Below are 19,928 nucleotides of genomic sequence, written 5' to 3' on the forward strand. Positions count from 1 at the left end.
TTTTTAGTCAGCAGAGCAAGGAGTGATTCAAGTGCCACAGGCCTGGGGTGCAAGCTGGGGGCCTTCCTGTCTCTGGCATGGGATACCTCACAGTCATCTACCATGCTCCTTGCTCCAAGGGCAGGGGGTGGACAAAGAAGCCTTGGAAGGACACATTTGTCCCATCTCAATTCTACCTCTCCATCTTGCAACTTACTATACATTCGGGGAGTCACACCTTCTTCTCTAGCAACTCCAAGATATGCTCTGCTATCCTGGCTCCCTTACCGAACAAGAAAAGGAGGAATGAGTGGCCAAATGGCCTGGGAGCTTGTTAAAAATGTGGTTTTGGCCCTGCATTTCTTCGTTTGGGGTGGTGTTGGGGGTGGGGTGTGCCAGGGATTGAACCCAGGGACACTTGACCACTAAGCCCCATCCCCAGCCCTATTTTGTGTTTTATTTAGAGACAGGGTATCCCTGAGTTGCTTAGTGCCTTGATTTGCTGAGGATGGCTTTGAACTCACCATCCTCCTGTTGCAGCCTCCCTAGCCTCTGGGAAGACAGGCAGGCAACACCACACCCGCCTGGCTGTGGCCCTGCATTTCTAATGGGCCTGATGTGGATATGATACTGCTGGTGCACAACTTGGGCTCTCAGGATTCATGAGCATCTCCGTGCACTTGGCTTGAGGAACACTCTGGGGGTTTCCACATCCCCAGCTCACCTCTCCAAAAGCTGACTCATTTAATGTAGCCCACGATTAGGCACCTTGCAGGTGCTGCGCACAGAACAAGTGGGCACAAAAAAGAAAGTGAACCCTTTGCTCATACTTCAAGGGCCATGGTTTTCCTGCTTTCAATATTCATTCCTTCACAGGGAACAAAGACCGTCCTACAATGCCTGTGGGCCTACAGTGAGGTCTCATCAAGACCCAAGGAGTTATGTGAGAATAAGCCACCATTAAGAGCCACCAAGTATCACATATTTGCTAAGTGACCCTCATGATAGCAAGTGCTTCATGTATGTTCTGCTTCCCTCTAGGCCTGGCCCTGTCCACTTGTAATCCCAGTGACTCGGGAGGCTGATGCAAGAGGATAGCAAGTTTAAGGAGAGCCTGGGCAACTTAGTGAGGCCCTAAGCAACTTAGCTAGGCCATGTCTCAAAATATAAAAGAGTCTGGGGATGTGGCTCAGTGGTAGAGTGCCCTGGTTCAATCCCCAGTATCCCTTCCCTCCAAAAAAAAAGTCAGAATCACATTTTTCTTTTATGAGATTCAGAGAGCATGTTAACTGTCCAGGATAGGGTGAGCCACCACCCAGCCCCTCCCCAGGCTTTCCTGAAGAACCCTCAGCAGCCTGGAAAAAGGTTCAGCTCCAGAGTGTGTTTCAAAAGGCTTCTCCCTGAACACAGGGCCTGCAGCCAGCCCAAATCCAAGATCGACACACTAACCTGAGATCTTTTTAATAGTGCCTTCCTGCCATATCCCCCTGCTCAGCCTGCTGAGTTCCAGGGTTCCAGAGAAAAGGACGCACACAGGTGAGCAAATGATTTGTAAAACTAGCAAAATCAAGATAAAGTAAAAATGTGCAGGGCTGCAGTGTGGACAGGAAATTCAGTAGGAAGGGGGTACTCTGCTCGGGAAGCTGCCCAAAAAAACTGGTGGAGCGCATGGCTGGACTCCCAGCTGGGAAGACCTGTCAGGCTGCAGGAGCAGGGCCAGGCCAGGTGCCTCGGCCCCAGCAAAGGCAAAAGGCTCAAATGATCACACCCCGGGGCTTCCTCACTGCATTTTTTGGTTAAAACCATTTATGTCCTTTTTGGTTTCCTCTGTAAGAACACCCAGATTTCACTTCAGTCTATCATTGACCATTACAATGAATTCCTCTTTTTTTCTGCTGATTTCTTAGGCCAGGAGGCACTTCATTATTATATATATATATATATATATATATACTTTTTTTTTTACTTTTAGGGCTCTAATATATATATTAGAGCCCTAAAAGTAAACTGAGTCTCAGTCCCAAATTCACTGGCACAGAGCTGAGCCTGCTATCTTATAATTCACACGGCTTCCTTTAATTCCAGTTTATTCACCTGAGCTGCAACTTCATGGGTCAGAGAGCAAGTAGAAAAGTCCTAGTGTCCCCCAAATGGGAGACAAGTCAAGGGCTGGAGAGTGGCTTAATGGTAGGGCACATGCCTAGCTAGCATGTGTGAAGCCTGAGGTTCCATCCCCAGCACTGCTGGAAATGAATGGGTGTGGGGGGCAAAACCTCCAGCTTTTGATTCTGCAAAACCCCAGAACAGCAAACAAGGCATTTTCTGTGATGAAGGTCATTCTCCACCAGTGAGCAAGCACGCCACCACAAGTTCTCCTGCCACCAGTGTCAGAAAGCCAAAACCACGGACCCACCATAGCCCAGAGCCCCCAGATGGCACTACTCACAGAAAGAGAGACACCACATGTGGAGAGACAGCACCCAGGGACGGTATGGCTGTCAACTCATTATTATGGAGGTGCCTGCAACAAAAGCAAGAGGGAATGGATCATATGGAGCACTTAAGTTAAGCATTTAGAAACACAAACATACAAGGCCAATCAAAACCACCGTGAGCCAGGCGCGGTGGCACAGACCTGTCATCCCAGCAGCTTCGGAGGCTGAGGCAGGAGGATCGTGAGTTCAAAGCCAGCCTCAGCAACTTAGTGAGGCCCTCAGCAACTTAGTGAGACCCTGGCTCTAAATAAAATATAAAAAAGCCTGGGGATGTGGCTCAGTGGTTAAGCACCCTGGGTTCAATCCAGCTACCAAAAAATAGATAGATAGATGATAGATAGATAAATAGAAACCCCCTGCTGCATTCACCACAGGAGTTGTGAAATAAAAGAATCCACAAGTGAGTTTTTAAAGAGAAAGAAGTTCTACGAAGTCAAAAAGCCTAACTATTCCTCACACCCCTGGTAAGAAATTAACACTAGCATCAAGTTCAGAAAAGAAATCAAGACTAACAGACATCAAGTAATGAGAATAGGCCCAGATACAGGTTCAGGTCAACTGTGGCCTGAACTTGAGCTGTTTGCTGATTGTAGTGAACATTCTCCAAGGATGATACTCCAAACTTTAAGCTACCCATTGCCAAGATGCCCAATTGTTCCAATCACAACTCTCCAGGGCAGTGATATCATTTGCACAATGCCTATGCACCTTCCCACAGTTTCTGCAGTCCAATCTTGTGTGCAGATATTTTACTCTTCTGTGACCTATTTGGTAAATCAATATTCACAACGCAAGTCTCTAATAACTCCCCATGGAGGTCAGTGCAGGAAGCCAAGAGCCAGTGCTTTTCATAGGATAGACAATAGTCCACAAAGAGCACATTGTACTTCTGGCTGGCCTCACCAAAGTTCTGTCCAAGCTCTTTCTGCTTTGATTTGTCTTTGACTGGGCACAATAGAAAAGGAGGGGAGTAAAGATGGATTGGGCTGGGCTGCTCAGGGTTCTTGAGAGTCATCTCAATGCTGGCTACAGGTCCAAATCCTGTGAGGGATTTAATGTCTATCTGTGTGGGCAGAGGTCACCTGCACTGGCAGTACACTGAAAATGCCATGGACTTCAAATATTGATTGTAGAAAACTTGTTTATTCTTCACTCTCTGAAGAATGTACTGGCAAGGCACAATCTGGAGAAAGAAAGAATTTCTCATATGCTCAGAAAAATTATCTAGCATTTCTGTGCAGCAGCACATCAAACTCAAGAGCCAGAAGTTTCCAGAAGTGGAGTCTTCCTCTGCAGTGTAGGTGAGTAGGTCCACCATATAAATGACAACAGCAGGAGGATAGGCTTGGCTGTCTGCATAGTCAGGCTCTGTGGGAATTCCTATTCTCTCCCTTTCTGTAATACTTTCTTGTCCATCCTGCATGGGCTGGGAGAAATTCTGCCAAAGATCAGTGTCTCCACAACAGCCCATGTTCCCTTGTGTTCTGCCAGTGGTACTGCCCCCAACACTGGGGTTCTGCCCTCTAACACTACCAGTGAGTCCTGAGGAAGAAGTAGTGCTCATCTGGTTAATACCCAGAGCAGAAGCAGATGACAAGACTGGGGGCACAGAGGAACCATATGTGGAACTACTTGTTGGGATTTTGTAGAACCACCATTAGAGGTGAGATTGAATGCACTGCTAGCTGGGGGAACTGCTGATCCTGAATTTGAAGATAAAGGCCTAGCATTCCCTGTGTTGCTGCTGGTGGGGTCTGGTATTTAGTTAGTATCAACAGGCTGCTGTCCAACTGCAGAGTGGCTAAATTAGGTGCTAGTTGATGGTGGTAAACTTGTGCATAAAGTCTGAGTCTGGAATGATTGTCATTGTCCTCACTGCTCCAAGGCTGGTTAAACCATTTGCTCACAAGCTCATCTGCCAGCTTCTGTGCCACGGTCTTTCTCACATGCATGATGCCATCACATAGCACTTTGCAGATGAGCTTGTGCTGCCCAAGCCTACACATTTTATATACAGCACTCAAGTCCCTGAAGAAAGTTTTGGCTCCTTTGAGCAAGGCCTAATTTTCTGGACACACCACAATATAGGTAACTTCACGGTGGCCCCACATGGGTCCAACAACAGCCTTTCCCAAAAGGGCAAGGAGAATGGCAAGATGGTCAGGATGTCCTTGTCATAGCCTACCAGAAGGGTAGGGATGGGTAACAGCTCAGGGGATTCTTCTGAACTGTAGGTTCCATGTCCCATCATCTCATGGAATTGCTGCCAGGTGAGTGGTCCCTGCATGTGCTGGATGTTCTCCCAGGTCCTTCCTGTGTGCTTCTTTTGGATGACATGTTGGAGAAAGGGCTGCAGAGACAACAGCATGTGGACCACATCCTTATAGGAGAACATGCTGATGTCTAGCACATTGCTATGAGGCCAAGAGTGAACAGTGGCACTTCTCACCAGAGCTTCATCCACTTTCCCACCAGTGGGATTATCCACATACTGCCGTTCCTCCTCCAGTGCATTAAAGAAATCTGTCCAGTAATCATTGTTGTCTGCCTGTACCCGGTCATAACTCCAGCTTATACAGGGAAGAGTTTGGTGACTGCTAGAGGAAATATAGTCCAGGAAACTCAGAGAAGCAAAATATTGTGTATGTCAATTCTGAAGGAGAAGAAGGCATATGGGTGTCTCCTGGGATTTTCTGTCTCCCTCCATCTGAGGAAGAAACTTGGTCTGACACATCATTAAACACCTCTCTGCAGCCTGACCAATATCAGAATTCTTCCCAAAATATCCAACTCATCTTCAAGGAAGAGTCCCGAATTGTAGCCAAGTTTGTGGTTCATAATCACATTAAATCCACAGGTGCAGAAGTACTGGTCCTCATTGGAAGAATTGGGGATGTAGAGGCCAACATCTGCCTCTCTGATGTTCATGTTGCAGACACAGGTGCAACAGCAGTCAAAGTTTCTGACTTTAAAGATATTAATCACAGAATCTGAGAGAATCAGAGTTACATAAAGACTGTAGGCCTCAGCAATTGGCTGCATGGTGGCAGGCTCCACAAAGTTAAGGCCCATGTGGTAGAGGGGGTAGAGGCTGGTGACCTCTGATCAGTGCTGTAATATTTACAGACCCTTGACCACTGGCAGTACCCCCAAATCTGGGAGTTCTTGGGGTTCTGGGGGTTCATGGTGTGGGAACAGAAAATTGAGGGGTCGCTGGAGATGGGAGGACTCCTGCCCCACATTGCTGGCTGGGGCAGTGCTGCTCAGCATCTTCAGCATGTTCATCTGTGGTGTTTTCAGATAATCTGGATCTTCTAGGCTCCCAACACTAAGCACATTAGTGTAGCTATCCCTAATGAAAGTGGCTGCAGGGGGCATGGGCAGTTGTTCAATTTTAGGAGAAATTGCCCACTAAGGCCAAAACAGACAGGCATCAGGTATTTTCAGAGGTAGCATGCAATGGCTCACCAACATCTTCAGTGGAGCAAACATGGAAGATCCCACAAAAGGCTAGAAGGGTGGAACTCTGTGCACATATGAAAAGTCCTTTATTTCCTCAGGTTTGGGACTTCCTAATCCATCTTCTACTTCCATTTTGAATTCTGGAAGGTGTGTTGAAATTATACTGACCATAGGACTCTCCATCATGCCTAATGCTGACAATGTCTCTGAACTGATCCCATCTTTATAATTCATCACAGAAGAAAATGAAGGATGCTGTTCCAAAGATGGAGGAGTGGAGAACATTCTTTGAAAGTCTGCAACTGTTGGTGGGTATGGAACAGCAGCTCTTCCATCCTTCCCAAGAGGTTGATCTTCCGTTCCAACCATAGGCATTTTTGATGATTGCAGTGCAGGTGATACAGCCCCAAGTTAGTCATCATCAGAATGATCAAAGATGTTGTCTAAGTCATGCAGGGAAGGTGCCAACACTGTCACCTGCATAAGGCTATTGGAGCCAGCTCTGCCAGCTGCATTATCTGGCCAGACATCTGTTTTAGTAGCAGAACTGAAAATAGACATGGCATTTTTCCCATCAGGCACTGGTGTTGAATGACCTGGTGTAGTGACATCCTTGGAACCAAATCCATCCTCTGACTTATTTTTTTTCAGAGAATCCTGTTTTTTTTTTCTTTCTTATTTTATTTATTTATTTATTTTCTGATTTTTTATTGGTTGTTCAAAACATTACAAAGCTCTTGACATATCATATTTCATACATTAGATTCAAGTGGGTTATGAACTCCCATTTTTACCCCAAATACAGATTGCAGAATCACCTCAGTTACACATCCACATTTTTACATAATGCCATATTAGTAACTTGTATTCTGCTACCTTTCCTATCCTCTCCTATCCCCCCTCCCCTCCCCTCCCATCTTCTCTCTCTACCCCATCTACTGTAATTCATTTCTCTCCTTGTTTTTTTTCCCATTCCCCTCACAAACTCTTATATGTAATTTTGTATAACAATGAGGGTCTCCTTTCATTTCCATGCAATTTCCTTTTTCTCTCCCTTTCCCTCCCACCTCATGTCTCTGTTTAATGTTAATCTTTTCCTCCTGCTCTTCCTCCCTGCTCTGTTCTTAGTTGCTCTCATTGTATCAAAGAAGACATTTGGCATTTGTTTTTTAGGGATTGGCTAGCTTCACTTAGCATAATCTGCTCTAGTGCTATCCATTTCCCTGCAAATTCCATGATTTTGTCATTTTTTAGTGCTGTGTAATACTCCATGGTGTATAAATGCCACTTTTTTTATCCATTCATCTATTGAAGGGCATCTGGGTTGGTTCCACAGTCTAGCTATTGTGAATTATGCTGCTATGAACATCGATGTGGCAGTATCCCTGTAGTACGCTCTTTTAAGGTCTTCAGGGAATAGTCTGAGAAGGGCAATAGCTGGGTCAAATGGTGGTTCCATTCCCAGCTTTCTCAGGAATCTCCATACTGCTTTCCAAATTGGCCACACCAATTTGCAGTCCCACCAGCAATGTACAAGAGTACCCTTTTCCCCACATCCTCACCAGCACTTGTTGTTGTTTGACTTCATAATGGCTGCCAATCTTACTGGAGTGAGATGGTATCTTAGGGTGGTTTTGATTTGCATTTCTCTGACTGCTAGAGATGGTGAGCATTTTTTCACGTACTTGTTGATTGATTGTATGTCCTCTGCTGAGAAGTGTCTTTTCAGATCCTTGGCCCATTTGTTGATTGGGTTATTTGTTATCTTATTGTTTAATTTTTTGAGTTCTTTGTATACTCTGGATATTAGGGCTCTATCTGAAGTGTGAGGAGTAAAAATTTGTTCCCATGATGTAGGCTCCCTATTTACCTCTCTTATTGTTTCTCTTGCTGAGAAAAAACTTTTTAGTTTAAATAAGTCCCATTTGTTGATTATTGTTATTAACTCTTGTGCTAAACTACTAGAACTAATTAATAAATGAATTCAGCAAAGTGGCAGGATATAAAATCAACACGCATAAATCAAAGGCATTTCTGTATATCAGCGACAAAACTTCTGCAACGGAAATGAGGAAAAACACCCCATTCACAATACCCTAAAAAAATAAAATACTTGGGAATCAACCTAACAAAAGAGGTGAAAGATTTATACAGTGAAAACTACAGAACCCTAAAGAGAGAAATAGAAGAAGATCTTAGAAGATGGAAAAATATACCCTGTTCATGGATAGGCAGAACTAACATCATCAAATTGGCGATATTCCCAAAAGTTCTCTATAGGTTTAATGCAATGCCAATCAAAATCCCAACGGCATTTCTTATAGAAATAGATAAAGCAATCATGAAATTCATATGGAAAAATAAAAGACCTAGAATAGCCAAAGCAACTCTAAGCAGGAAGTGTGAATCAGGCAGTATAGCGATACCAGATTTCAAACTATATTACAGAGCAATAGTAACAACAACAGCATGGTACTGGTACCAAACCAGGCAGGTGGACCAATGGTACAGAATAGAGGACACAGAGACCAATCCACAAAGTTACAACTATCTTATATTTGATAAAGGGGCTAAAAGCATGCAATGGAGGAAGGATAGCATCTTCAACAAATGGTGCTGGGAAAACTGGAAATCCATATGCAACAAAATGAATCTGAATCCCCTCCTCTCGCCATGCACAAAAGTTAACTCAAAATGGATCAAGGAGCTTGATATCAAATCAGAGACTCTGTGTCTGATAGAAGAAAAAGTTGGCCCTGATCTACATATTGTGAGGTCGGGCTCTAAATTCAAGGAATCCTTATCTGTCCCTTGTTTGCATTTCTTATTTGCTGTGAAGATGTATTTTATGTTGCCATCTTCAAAGTTATATGGGTCATTGACTTGTCCCAAACAGTCTCCAGGTTGCTGTGACAGAGGCAACGGGTCAAGAAGTGGAGTGACTGCATCTGGGGCTGCTTGACTTGCCAGATTTTAAACTATTTGTTAGGTTGTGCAAAGAGTGTTTGCAATGCAGTGCTCTCTGAGTTCACCTCCATTTTTGAATCACATCTCTCACCCTGGAGCTCTGGAGGCCTGAACTCAGCATCATCGCTGGCTGGGAGATGAAAAGTATGCCAGGATTTATCTGATTACTCTGGGTTTGAGGGCTTAATCCCACAATATAAGGCTATCTGCTGATCTCTGCCATTAGAGACAGTCTTTGGCCTCCAAGGACAGTTCTGTCATCTAATGTAGATAACTGCTGAAGTTCTAGCCCATTTCCATAGAGGGCTGGATTCACAGGGACAGATGGTGGGTCCAAACTTTCTGTTTCCTGACCTCATGGCTGAGGGCTGAGTGTTGGTGGCAGAGAGTAAATAGGGGAATGAGGTGAATCTATAGAATTCAGAATCATTTGCTTGCTTGTATTTCTGGAAGGCACAAACATTTGCTTATCATATTTGCAACTGCTAGACACCTCTAAGGAGGAGTCCATCCATGCCAACCCTATCTTCTGTCCTGGTGTATCCGGTTTCATGCATAACTCTTCAGCCACAGAGGGCCTATGATGAAATGGTATCATGGATCTTTTTTGCAACTTATCTCCTTTTTCTTGTCTTTCTTTTATTTTGTGCTAAGAAGAAGCAGGAGGGGGTAAAGATGAAGATGATAATGATCCTGCACTGAACCCTTGTTGAGACATTGTGGGAGGTGAACTGTTTTAAAAGTTTATGCCTGGAACAATAATAGCTGACTCTTTGGGTTGGATGCACAAAATCCCAGGTAGCAGGGTTGTTAGCAGGCTCTTCTTCAAGGGCTGGAGTTGACATTTGGCTCCTCTTGGACTGGGTTCTGTTGAGGATGCACTCCTTCCAGATTCGATGAACCATATGATTGTGGAGTTTTGAAGGAATCTTCCCCAATCTCTTTGGACTGTGCGTAGTTACCGTCCCCTGGTCTTGGGAACCCAGATGACTGGTAGCACTCTGCATATCTCCACTCCTGTGATAGCCTGCTATGGAGAGGTGGGAGGGTTCAGAGGCATCCCCCAGTTACTTGGGTCCTTCACCCTACCAAGTAAGTCGCAGCGGCCCAACTGTAATATAGCCTCCAGCAATGGCAAAACTCTGAGGAACTGGGATGTCATTCTGAGAGATCAATACAAAAGCTGAAGGGTAAACCATCCGAACACCACCAACAATTACGTTGACTGCCACAGGGAAATCATCATCATATCCCAACTCTTCTTCCTCTTTCAACTCCTCTTTCTTTTTTACCATCGGGTAGAAATATTGACATTCCTCAATCAACTTGCAGGTGGCTGGGTCTGACATTTTATATACTTGGCCTGTTAGCGTGCCATTTAAGCCATATGGACTCACCAGTACTTGAAATGGTGCAGGTGGAGACTGAGCCATGTGTATATGTTCCTCAGTGATCAAATAAATTGGCTGATGTTGGGCAATCTCCACACTTTTGCATACATTACTTTCTCCATGAAGAAAAAATGTAAACACACAGGACAAATGTTCACTTTGTTGACTGGCTTTTCATCCTTCTCATAGAGTCAAACAAACCACTTCCCAATCCTAACGGAAGTTTGTATCCGTTAGGCACCTTTCTAAGAGATTGTGGATGGTTTTGAAGGGCAGGGTCGCACATTCATAGGAAAGGCCATTTCCCAGAGTCCTTCTTCCACAAACTGCAGTCACATGATGTATTACACCCACAAGGTTGGGTTCATCTCCCCACCAGAATATCAATAATTCTTTGCAATCTGGTTTGACATCATGAAGCCATACACACAACAGGTATGGCAGGCAGTGGATGAAACGTTAACAAGATTGGATCATCTTGGGCTGGGGCTGAAATTATGTGTCCACAGTCCCCATGCCCTCCAAAATTGTGCCTACACCATTTAATTCCTGTGAGTTCAGCCAGCAAGAAGAGGTTGGAGTGACAATCCTCCAAGCTCGCCCCATTGGCCACCCAGTTCGCTGCCTCACTCATGATCCTTCCGGAGCCTGGTTTCCAGAGCTGGGCATAGTGGGTTGAGGCGTCTGAGGCGAGGCCGGGCAAGGTGGAGGCGCCTAGCGGAGGAGCTACGGGCTGCCAGGCCGCCGCTGCAGCCGCCTGGGAAGGGCAGGAGGGCGGTGGGAGGCCGAGAGGCGCTGCAGCGGTGCTGCGCCAGGGCCCACAGGGCTGGCGTCGGGGGGAGGGGTGTTGGTCCGCGGTGGCACCGAGGCTTCTTCCTGATTGGGCGGCGGCTCAGGCGGCTGCGGGGGTCACTGTCCACGGGGCACCCCTGCCTCCCTGGCCAGCACTGCAGGCGGCCTCCGCCTTAGCCTTTCCTGTTCCTCAACCACTGCATCTGCCTCCGCCTTGTTTATCTCCAGCCACTGACTCCCCCTTGGCCCCTGCGGATGCATGAGGGGAGGCGAGTCCCTGATCCCCAGGCCACCTGGGAGCGAAGGGAGGGGGTGCAGACAAAGCCAGAGGGCGACGCAGGAGTGTCCACCCCCTTCCTCTTCCTCCCCCACCCCAGCTCCTCCCCAGTCAGCTGTCCTGAAATCTTCTATGAAGGCTTATAAAATGAGATTTGTATTACTAAAACGCTTGGAATGGGTGGAAATTAACATATTAGGTTGATACTTAAGTGGGGAAAAATGCGTAAGACTTTTATGGCTGTAACTTTTTCAAAGTCAATCCTAAATAACTCATCTCTGTCAGATTAATGTGCAATGAACAGAGTGACAAATAAGCTTAAAGTAATACCTTATTGGAAATCAGTTGAGGTCTTTAAGATGGAGATTTATTTTCATTCCCTATAAATTGGAGAAACATAATTTGAGAGTACTCATTGTGAAATGAGTAATATTTTGGAAACTTTTCGTAATTTATATGCAATAACTAATCAGCAAAATATGGTAAAATCTGACCTGCCATCTCTAAGGATTATTGTAAAGTTCAGAGGGTAAAAGAATGTAAAAACCATAATATTGTAGTAAATATTAATACTTGATGAAGATCATTTGTGACTTCTTTCTCAGGCAATCCATACTCTTTAGAAATTTTTATTGCCGACTTCTAACCATATATTTGTATGTTTGCACAATATGTACATATGTGTATGTACATGTAAATGTATATTTATTTATATGAATATAGGTTCTCATTCATAGTGGTTGGCAAAATAAAAACACCTCCAAAGATTTTTTTTTATCTAATCAACAAAACCTGTAAATAGTCTGTGACAAGGCAAGCAAGCATATTGTTAGAAATAGAAATAAAGTTGCTCTTCAGCATATTTTTATATTTTGAGGTAGATGTACTGATTATCTGAGTGGCATAACTATAATCACAAGGATTCAGTAAATGTGGAAGAGGAACCCAGAAGAGTAAGTTGCACAGTGATACAATATGTGAAAGAGTCTACTGGCCATTGCAGACTTAACTCTTAGAGATCCAGAGGGAACACAAGCCTGTCAATACCACAATTTCACCCCATTAAAACCCTTTTTAAATGTCTCACATTTAAAGCTTTCAAATAATAAATATGCATTTTTACTGTTTGTGTATATAGGTATATTATCAATAGAAATAACACACCAATAGATAAATTTAATTCTGTTATAATGTATGCAAGTATATACTTGGAGAAAATAAAGGTGTGAATGTGATATATATATATATATATATATATATATATATATATATATATATATATTTGATCACCTTCTGCTAAATGAATCAAAAAAGAATTTTAACATCTGAATTGGGCTGGGGATGTGGCTCAAGCGGTAACACGCTCACCTGGCATACGTGCGGCACTGGGTTCCATCCTCAACACCACATGGAAATAAAATAAAGATGTTGTGTCCACCGAAAACTAAAACTAAAATAAATATTAAAACTCTCTCTCTCTCTCTCTCTCTCTCTCTCTTAAAAAAAATCTGCAAAGGGAATAGGAAGACTGCACTAAAACTTGAATGAGTGAGGTACATTGCGCAACATATATCAAGCTCTTAATAAAGGTTTTTGAACATTTTGTTATTATTCTTTTTGGAGAGAATTATAGAACACCCAACTGCAGTGAATATTGATGTGGTTAAGATAATTCTTAAAAAGAATTAGCACTTCCAAGCACTATGATTTTATCATAAATGAGGAAGTGGAAAGAAGTGTGAGGTAAAAGAAGTCCATAAAAACTGAAAAATACAGTGGGCTCTAAAACAATCTGTCAGGACACAGATACTTGCTTCTATGGCAGCAGCAGGTTTAAATCAAGGAAATCAGGTTTTGGATAATTCACTGTTGCACAGATCCTGTCATTTGCATTTTACTTTTGTTCACTATTTTTATTAGGCAAAGGTACTAAAAATCATGTGATTTATGCAAAGCAATTTTTGAGGGAAAATTACAAAATCTGCACATAATATTTTAGAGACCAGTAAATGATAAAGACAAAAAATATGCAAACAACAAATTTTAATTTGGCATATTTTGGAATTAAAATTTTAGAAATAATAAAAAGTGAATATAAGAATTGAAACATAGAATTGGATTGCTTTAATAACTGACTTTCTTTACATTAATATAATATGAAATGTGCTTTAAAAATTATCACACTTTGTGTTAATTATCATCTCAGTTTTCCTCTATATTCATTATTCTTTATTATACTTTCATAAGTTGATCTTCATGCTATGGGTAGAATAAGCCAGTAAACATTTCTTGTTGGGCATCTTTATGTGCCTATTGGATAAGTCCATCTCTAGAATCATCATGATTTGAAAGCTAGGATTCCTATAGAAAGAGCTTATATAAAAATTACTGCCTCTATAAAATTATATTACTGTGAAAGATCAGTAAGTGTTAAGTAACGATAGGTAGAAGAAAGGAAAAGATGGCTAGAAAATGAGATGTGCAGTCATTGAATACAGAATTAAAAATTGGGTGGCCAAGAGACAAATACCATATGATATATGGTATTCCCAAGATTAAAAATATAATCAAATGAATAGGGGAAAATATACATCCTTCACCAGTCTACAACTTCCTTATCTATAAAATTATCCATAGTGTTGTTTCTCTTTAATAGTATTAAAGTTGTTTTTCTTTAATAGTATATAGTTGTTACACATTTGAAAATATATTCTCAATTATCTCATTTAATCTACATATCAATTTAAGCAACATTTCTTATCTTTTAACATTTGTTTCAATATTTGTTTCATAAAGACTACTTCTGCACTTTTTTCTTTCTTGGATTCCAAAACATAGATGTGTGCCAATACTTTTGATGGCAAAGGCTGGTCTGAATTGTAAGCATCTTATCAATATGGGATATAGTATATATGTATATGTATGTATAGTATATGCTATATCCCATATTAATACCTATACATATTACTCATAACATAACTTGAAATACAGATAATGCCATCTCTGTGGCCATCAGGCCTGATATTAAAAAGTCTAGTAAATGGTATATTACCAGAAAATGTCAGATATGCACAGTTTTATGGAGGGTAAAAAAAAAAATCTATGTATGCTTCATTTTTTGGTCTATGTATTTTTGATATGAATTTATTTGTAATAAAGAACCTGGCTTATTTTCAGACTTAAAACACAAAGAAATATGCATTTGTAAAATTAAAAATGTAAATGCTATGTTATATAGAATGAGTGTTTTTAATGCAAAATCTAAAATCCAAAAGGGATTTAGATCATTTTGGATTTCATATTTTTATATTAGGAATGCTCAACTAGTAAAGTCTCAAAATATTCCAACTTTTGAAATATTTTGGTACCAGCATGCCCAATAAAGGATACTCTGTTTGTGTATCCTTCAGAAAACTGTTTATGCATCCTTAAATATTCATAGCAATCCAGTCTATAATGCCTTCTTGCAGTACCTACCCAGAAGAGACAACAAGGTGAGCTAATTCATTTTGATGTATTTTCTAGTCAGTCCTAAATGTATTCAGAAAAAATAAAATAATTTATGGGTAAAATAGTTACTTAGCTGTATGAACAAATCAGCTACACAGATTTGCCAACATTTCTTTTTATATTATAATGTAAAATGGTGGCCTACTCATCCAAAATATTCTGACATTCTTATAACTGAAGAAGGTCTGACCCTAAGGCAATAAAAATAAGCCAAAGTAGCTGATACTTTTATTTTCATTAAAAATTATAATATTCCCATGTAGTCATTTATGTATGTACATAGAAGCAAATATGTATACACACTTTGATGTTTATATGCATATGCAAAGTCCTGCATATACAAATTCATGTATAAATATGCTATATACATACACATATATTTTCCACATATTGTATACACACAAAATAAATATGAATAACAAAGTCTTCAAATTTGTAATTACTACATTCATTCACTGTAAGATAAATAGTAATTAGACTCCCAGAAGCATAATATAGATGCTTAAAGGATGTAATTGCCCAATTAGTATGACATTCTACTGTGACATTTTAAATTCTTTTACTTCACATTTTTGTGATGCTATATACCATTTCTTTTAAAATGACACAATTGTCTCCTACAGGCAAATAGTATGCTATCCGAAAACCAAAATGTAAATCCTTGAATTTGTAAAGATACGGTCAAGCAAACATATAGTTCTTCAAAATAGGGAAAATAACTTGTTGGCCTCGTAGAAAAAGATAAATCAAAGTAAATTATTCTATTGCAGTAACATTGTAGTTTATGCATCCTGTGTTTTCTAAGAATGAAAAATTTCTTGAACTCCAATGTAAAAGCAATGTTCTATCTGGACAATGGGCTTTTCCAATCATATCCCTGAGTGAAGTTCTTTAGTCTACCTCACAATATTCATTTTCTTTCCACTGAACTGGTGGCAGGCGGGGGTGGGGGAGGGAGAGGGCAGTAATATTCCTGAAATTTTACTTTAGAATTTACCAAAATAATATGATTTCATTTCAACATAATTTACTGTCTGAGCTAAGCTGAATCAATATTATTATTTAATGAGAGTTCACTGTATCATAAACCCATTAAGTCTATTTTCTCAATTCTTTCTGCCACTGAATTTGCCAAGTGGCTATAAATTCTATAGTAAAGATTTTTAGAAAAAGTCATTAAAATATTAGCTAACTACTTAAGTTCTTTTTTTTAATTGTTGTTTCTCATAAATCCCAAATTCAGGATTAAAAACTAAATCAATGTTTTCTGTTTGTTTAAATCAATCTAGAAATGTGCACCATGGGGCTTCTTCCTACTTTCAGCAATTTTGAAGCAGTTTCTTTAAAGGATTACTCTTTTTGGGACCAGAAAACATATCAGAAGCAGAAATATTATGTCTAGACACTAGTATGATCTCTTTCCTTTAGGGTGTTTTTGAATACCCTCCTCCAACTCACACCAACATGGGGTTGACCAGATATCCAAAGAACCCTGCATCCCAGACCAGTAGATTAGAATTCTAGATTATTTTCTGAAAAGAAGATAGCACCTATTATCTAGTATGTTATACATTTAGTAGGATGACTTGAAATTGTAACACTGAAATAGTGATAACACTATGATATGGGGTTATATCAGTCATTTTAGACATGGGTCAGAACCATTTTCTGATTTAGAGTCCACAAATCAACTTGGATTAACAGTTCCTAACTCTTGCCCTTCTTTGTGTTTACATTCCAGTCTAAAGGGATTCTAACACACTTTCTTATGACAATATCATTGTTATTATGGGTCCCCACTAATGGTATGCATGATAGTCAATTTACCAGTTTTGAGGTTCCCTGTCATAAGCCAAGTAGTCCTCTTCATATCACAGGCAAGATTTGCACTTGCACACTTTACCACTACAGCCAAGTAAGCACATTTGGGAGAGTTGTTGCAAGCCAGGAGTTTTGGTGACTTAATGCATCGTGATACATCATGATATTAGTACTGACATATAACCACCAAAAAATGTGCTTACATAAGTAAGAAAATATTTTTTGCTTCAATACAAACTAGTTTCAAAGAACAGTTTTTGTGATTAATAACAGTGCTGCAATCATAACTCTATTAAGAGAGATGATATTAGGCAGGTATTATAAAATCAACACATGAATTTGTGATTAACAATAGTGCTGACATTCTTTCTTATAATGAGAGGTGTGGAATTAGCTAGGAATTGTGAATGCAACTACAACCAAAAGTAGGAATGGGTTTCTGCGTCCAAGATCAGGAAAAATTGGTATTATGGCAATTAACTGATCAGACTAAAACAAATATCTCTTATCTACCTATTATTATAAATCTTCATTAAAGGATAGGAAAGGCAGCAGAATACAACAGACACTAGTATGGCAATATGTAAATCAATGGATGTGTAACTGATGTGATTCTGCAATCTGTATATGGGGTAAAAATGGGAGCTCATAACCCACTTGAATCAAATTGTGAAATATGATATATCAAGAACTATGTAATGTTTTGAACAGCCAACAATAAAAAATTAAAAAAAATTCTCATATTTTATTGAAATTACTTATATCAGCTGAGTACCCATAAAAAGTTCTTTGCCAAAGGTGATGCATGCCTTATTGGAAGCCTTGTCCCAAGATATTTATTAGTTCTATAGCTTCCTCTGTCTTCTGGCTCACATATTGGTTCTCCCATAAATACTACTTCTAATTTGTAGATATTCTGAACACAAATCAGTTTCACTTAAATGGCAAAATAGTTGCAAAGTTCATTTATGTTATACTTTATGGGTTGAAAACCATTCAGACATATTTTTATCACTAATATTTTGAAGACAATTTAATGTATAAGCTTCCATTTCAGAATACTACCTCTCCTCCCAAGGACTCTGTTTTATATCCGGTACCTTGGAAAAAAAAAAAAAAAAAAAAAAAAAAAACTAAGCAGCACATATATTGTTTTGCAGTTGTCTGGGACATATTATAATATGAAAGATTCAAGATATAAAGTCACATATTCTCTACCTAAGTTCTGAATCAATAGAGTATTAAAATAACAGATGAAAATAAACATTTCATAGGTATTATTGGTGATTCCTAGTTTAAAATTACTAATTTTTATCTTAGAAGTAGAAAAAAAAATATTGATCCACTCTCTGGTAAATGACTGCAGACAATCTTCCAGAATGACAGAATATCTTGTACAGCAGGACAAGCTGTGTCTGTTTCCTGAAGGCAAGCTGTCTTCCAAGCATAAAAAAGCATAAGGATGAATTGCACATACTTAGCATCATAACACACTTCATCCATCAGGCACCTCATGCTTTCCCTTGAGGAAGACTAGTGAGTGTCAGTAGGGGTTTGGCAGTATTACTAAGTAATATCTCTCTGAGGGATCTCATAATGTCCATTCAGAGAATATAAAAATATTTTGATAGAAGCACCAATAACTAAGGTAATATGTACTCAAAAGTGATAAAAGCATACACATCTTTCTTTTTCCACAGAAACATGATAAAGTAATTAATTAATTAATTGAAGTTTTCCTTTAGGGCAACTTCTATCTGGGATAGTTTCATCATATACATATGTGACATTGTAAAATGAGAGAATGTATGTTCAAAAACTTTCTAAAATTAAGGCACAAATAATTTTACTGTGATAAAAGAAGGTCTCAATCAGAAAGTTTTGAGGAATAAGAAAATGTGAAATATTACTTCAAATTTCACAGTAAAAATAAAGATGTGATCATAAAGTATGCAGTAACATGTCAGGAAAGAAAAAGAGAAATGTGATTGTGGAAGGGAAAAGAGGAAGAAGAAAAGTTAAATTATAGGTACTGTTATTCAAAAAGTACTTCTATTGACTAATTTATCTTGCATAAACCTATTAATGTTACATCAAAGTTCATGTCTGCATTTTGTAGAGCTACATGAAAAACTAATCAATAGATAATATGAAGTCTTACAATAGAAAACTTGCAAATATATCAGCAGCCAGTCCCATATAATTAAATCTCCCAGTAACCCTAAATACAGGTAAAATTTTGTCAACTAGGATCAAATCTGCAAAGAAGTAAAAAAGGACTTAGTCAAAATAATGCGGGCTGGGGATGTAGGTCAAGTGGTAGTGCGCTCGCCTGGCATGTGTGGGGCGGTAGGTTCGATCCTCAGCTTCACATAAAAATAAATATATTGTGTCCACCAAAAAATAAAAAAAAATATTAAAAAATAATGCATTTTTTCTGAATGTGTAATTCTATCAAAACTTCTAGTGAAAACAATCATCAATATTGTAATTGTGGCTCAACAAAGAATAATACATTAAATGGTTTTGTTCTCCTGAAAATTATTTTCTTTTCAAGACAAACTATTTTTTCATCATGTATTGATGAAATAAGTCACTGTACATCTGAGTAGGATCTGTTGATTCCTTTACAATAATCCCAAGTCTCATATTCTAACTTTTATGGTTGCATTACAAGATATAACTCTACAAGAATACAAAGTGCAATGCTGTCATCAAATGCAACACAACATGATTGAGCATGAAATATTGGTATTGGTAATAAAGTCATACTTCCTTTTCTACTTTTCTACATAGAAATTTGAAAAGATAATATCATACATAGGAGAAGATACACAACAGCTGGGAATTCCTACATTGGAAATTTATATCATCAGATAAAAATATATGCTATCTGCATTATCATAATAACACCAGAATGAAGAGTTTAAGTAGATAGAGTTTTAAAGGTATTTGCAAGCACATTATGATTATGACTTTTTTTTCCTAAAGAAGCCATAAAAATAAAGGAAGATTAATACAGTTCCACTGTGGTATAAGTTGCTTATGTTTCTCATTCTTGGTTACTTAATTGATATTTTAAACATATCCCGAATGCTGGTCATTGTGTAATTATTTTAATTAAATATAAATTAAAGATGATTGATAATGCCATACCAAGATACTGCATGTATAACCTCTAACTGCATTTAAAAAAATTCTTCTAGTATATTCATATAAGTGAGATTTCTTTGA

The 19,928-nt window shown here is 39.4% G+C and overlaps 1 pseudogene; it reads right to left on the reverse strand.

Moving 5' to 3' along the window:
* Positions 1-3,028: 3,028 nt before the first annotated feature.
* LOC131424580 (mediator of RNA polymerase II transcription subunit 13-like) lies at positions 3,029-10,962 on the reverse strand (annotated as a pseudogene).
* Between the last annotated feature and the right edge of the window lie 8,966 nt (positions 10,963-19,928).

This window comes from Marmota monax, unplaced genomic scaffold (assembly GCF_021218885.2).
Source record: "Marmota monax isolate L192 unplaced genomic scaffold, Marmota_monax_Labrador192_F-V1.1 WCK01_AAM20220418_F8-fsc01469, whole genome shotgun sequence".
NCBI lineage: Eukaryota > Metazoa > Chordata > Mammalia > Rodentia > Sciuridae > Marmota > Marmota monax.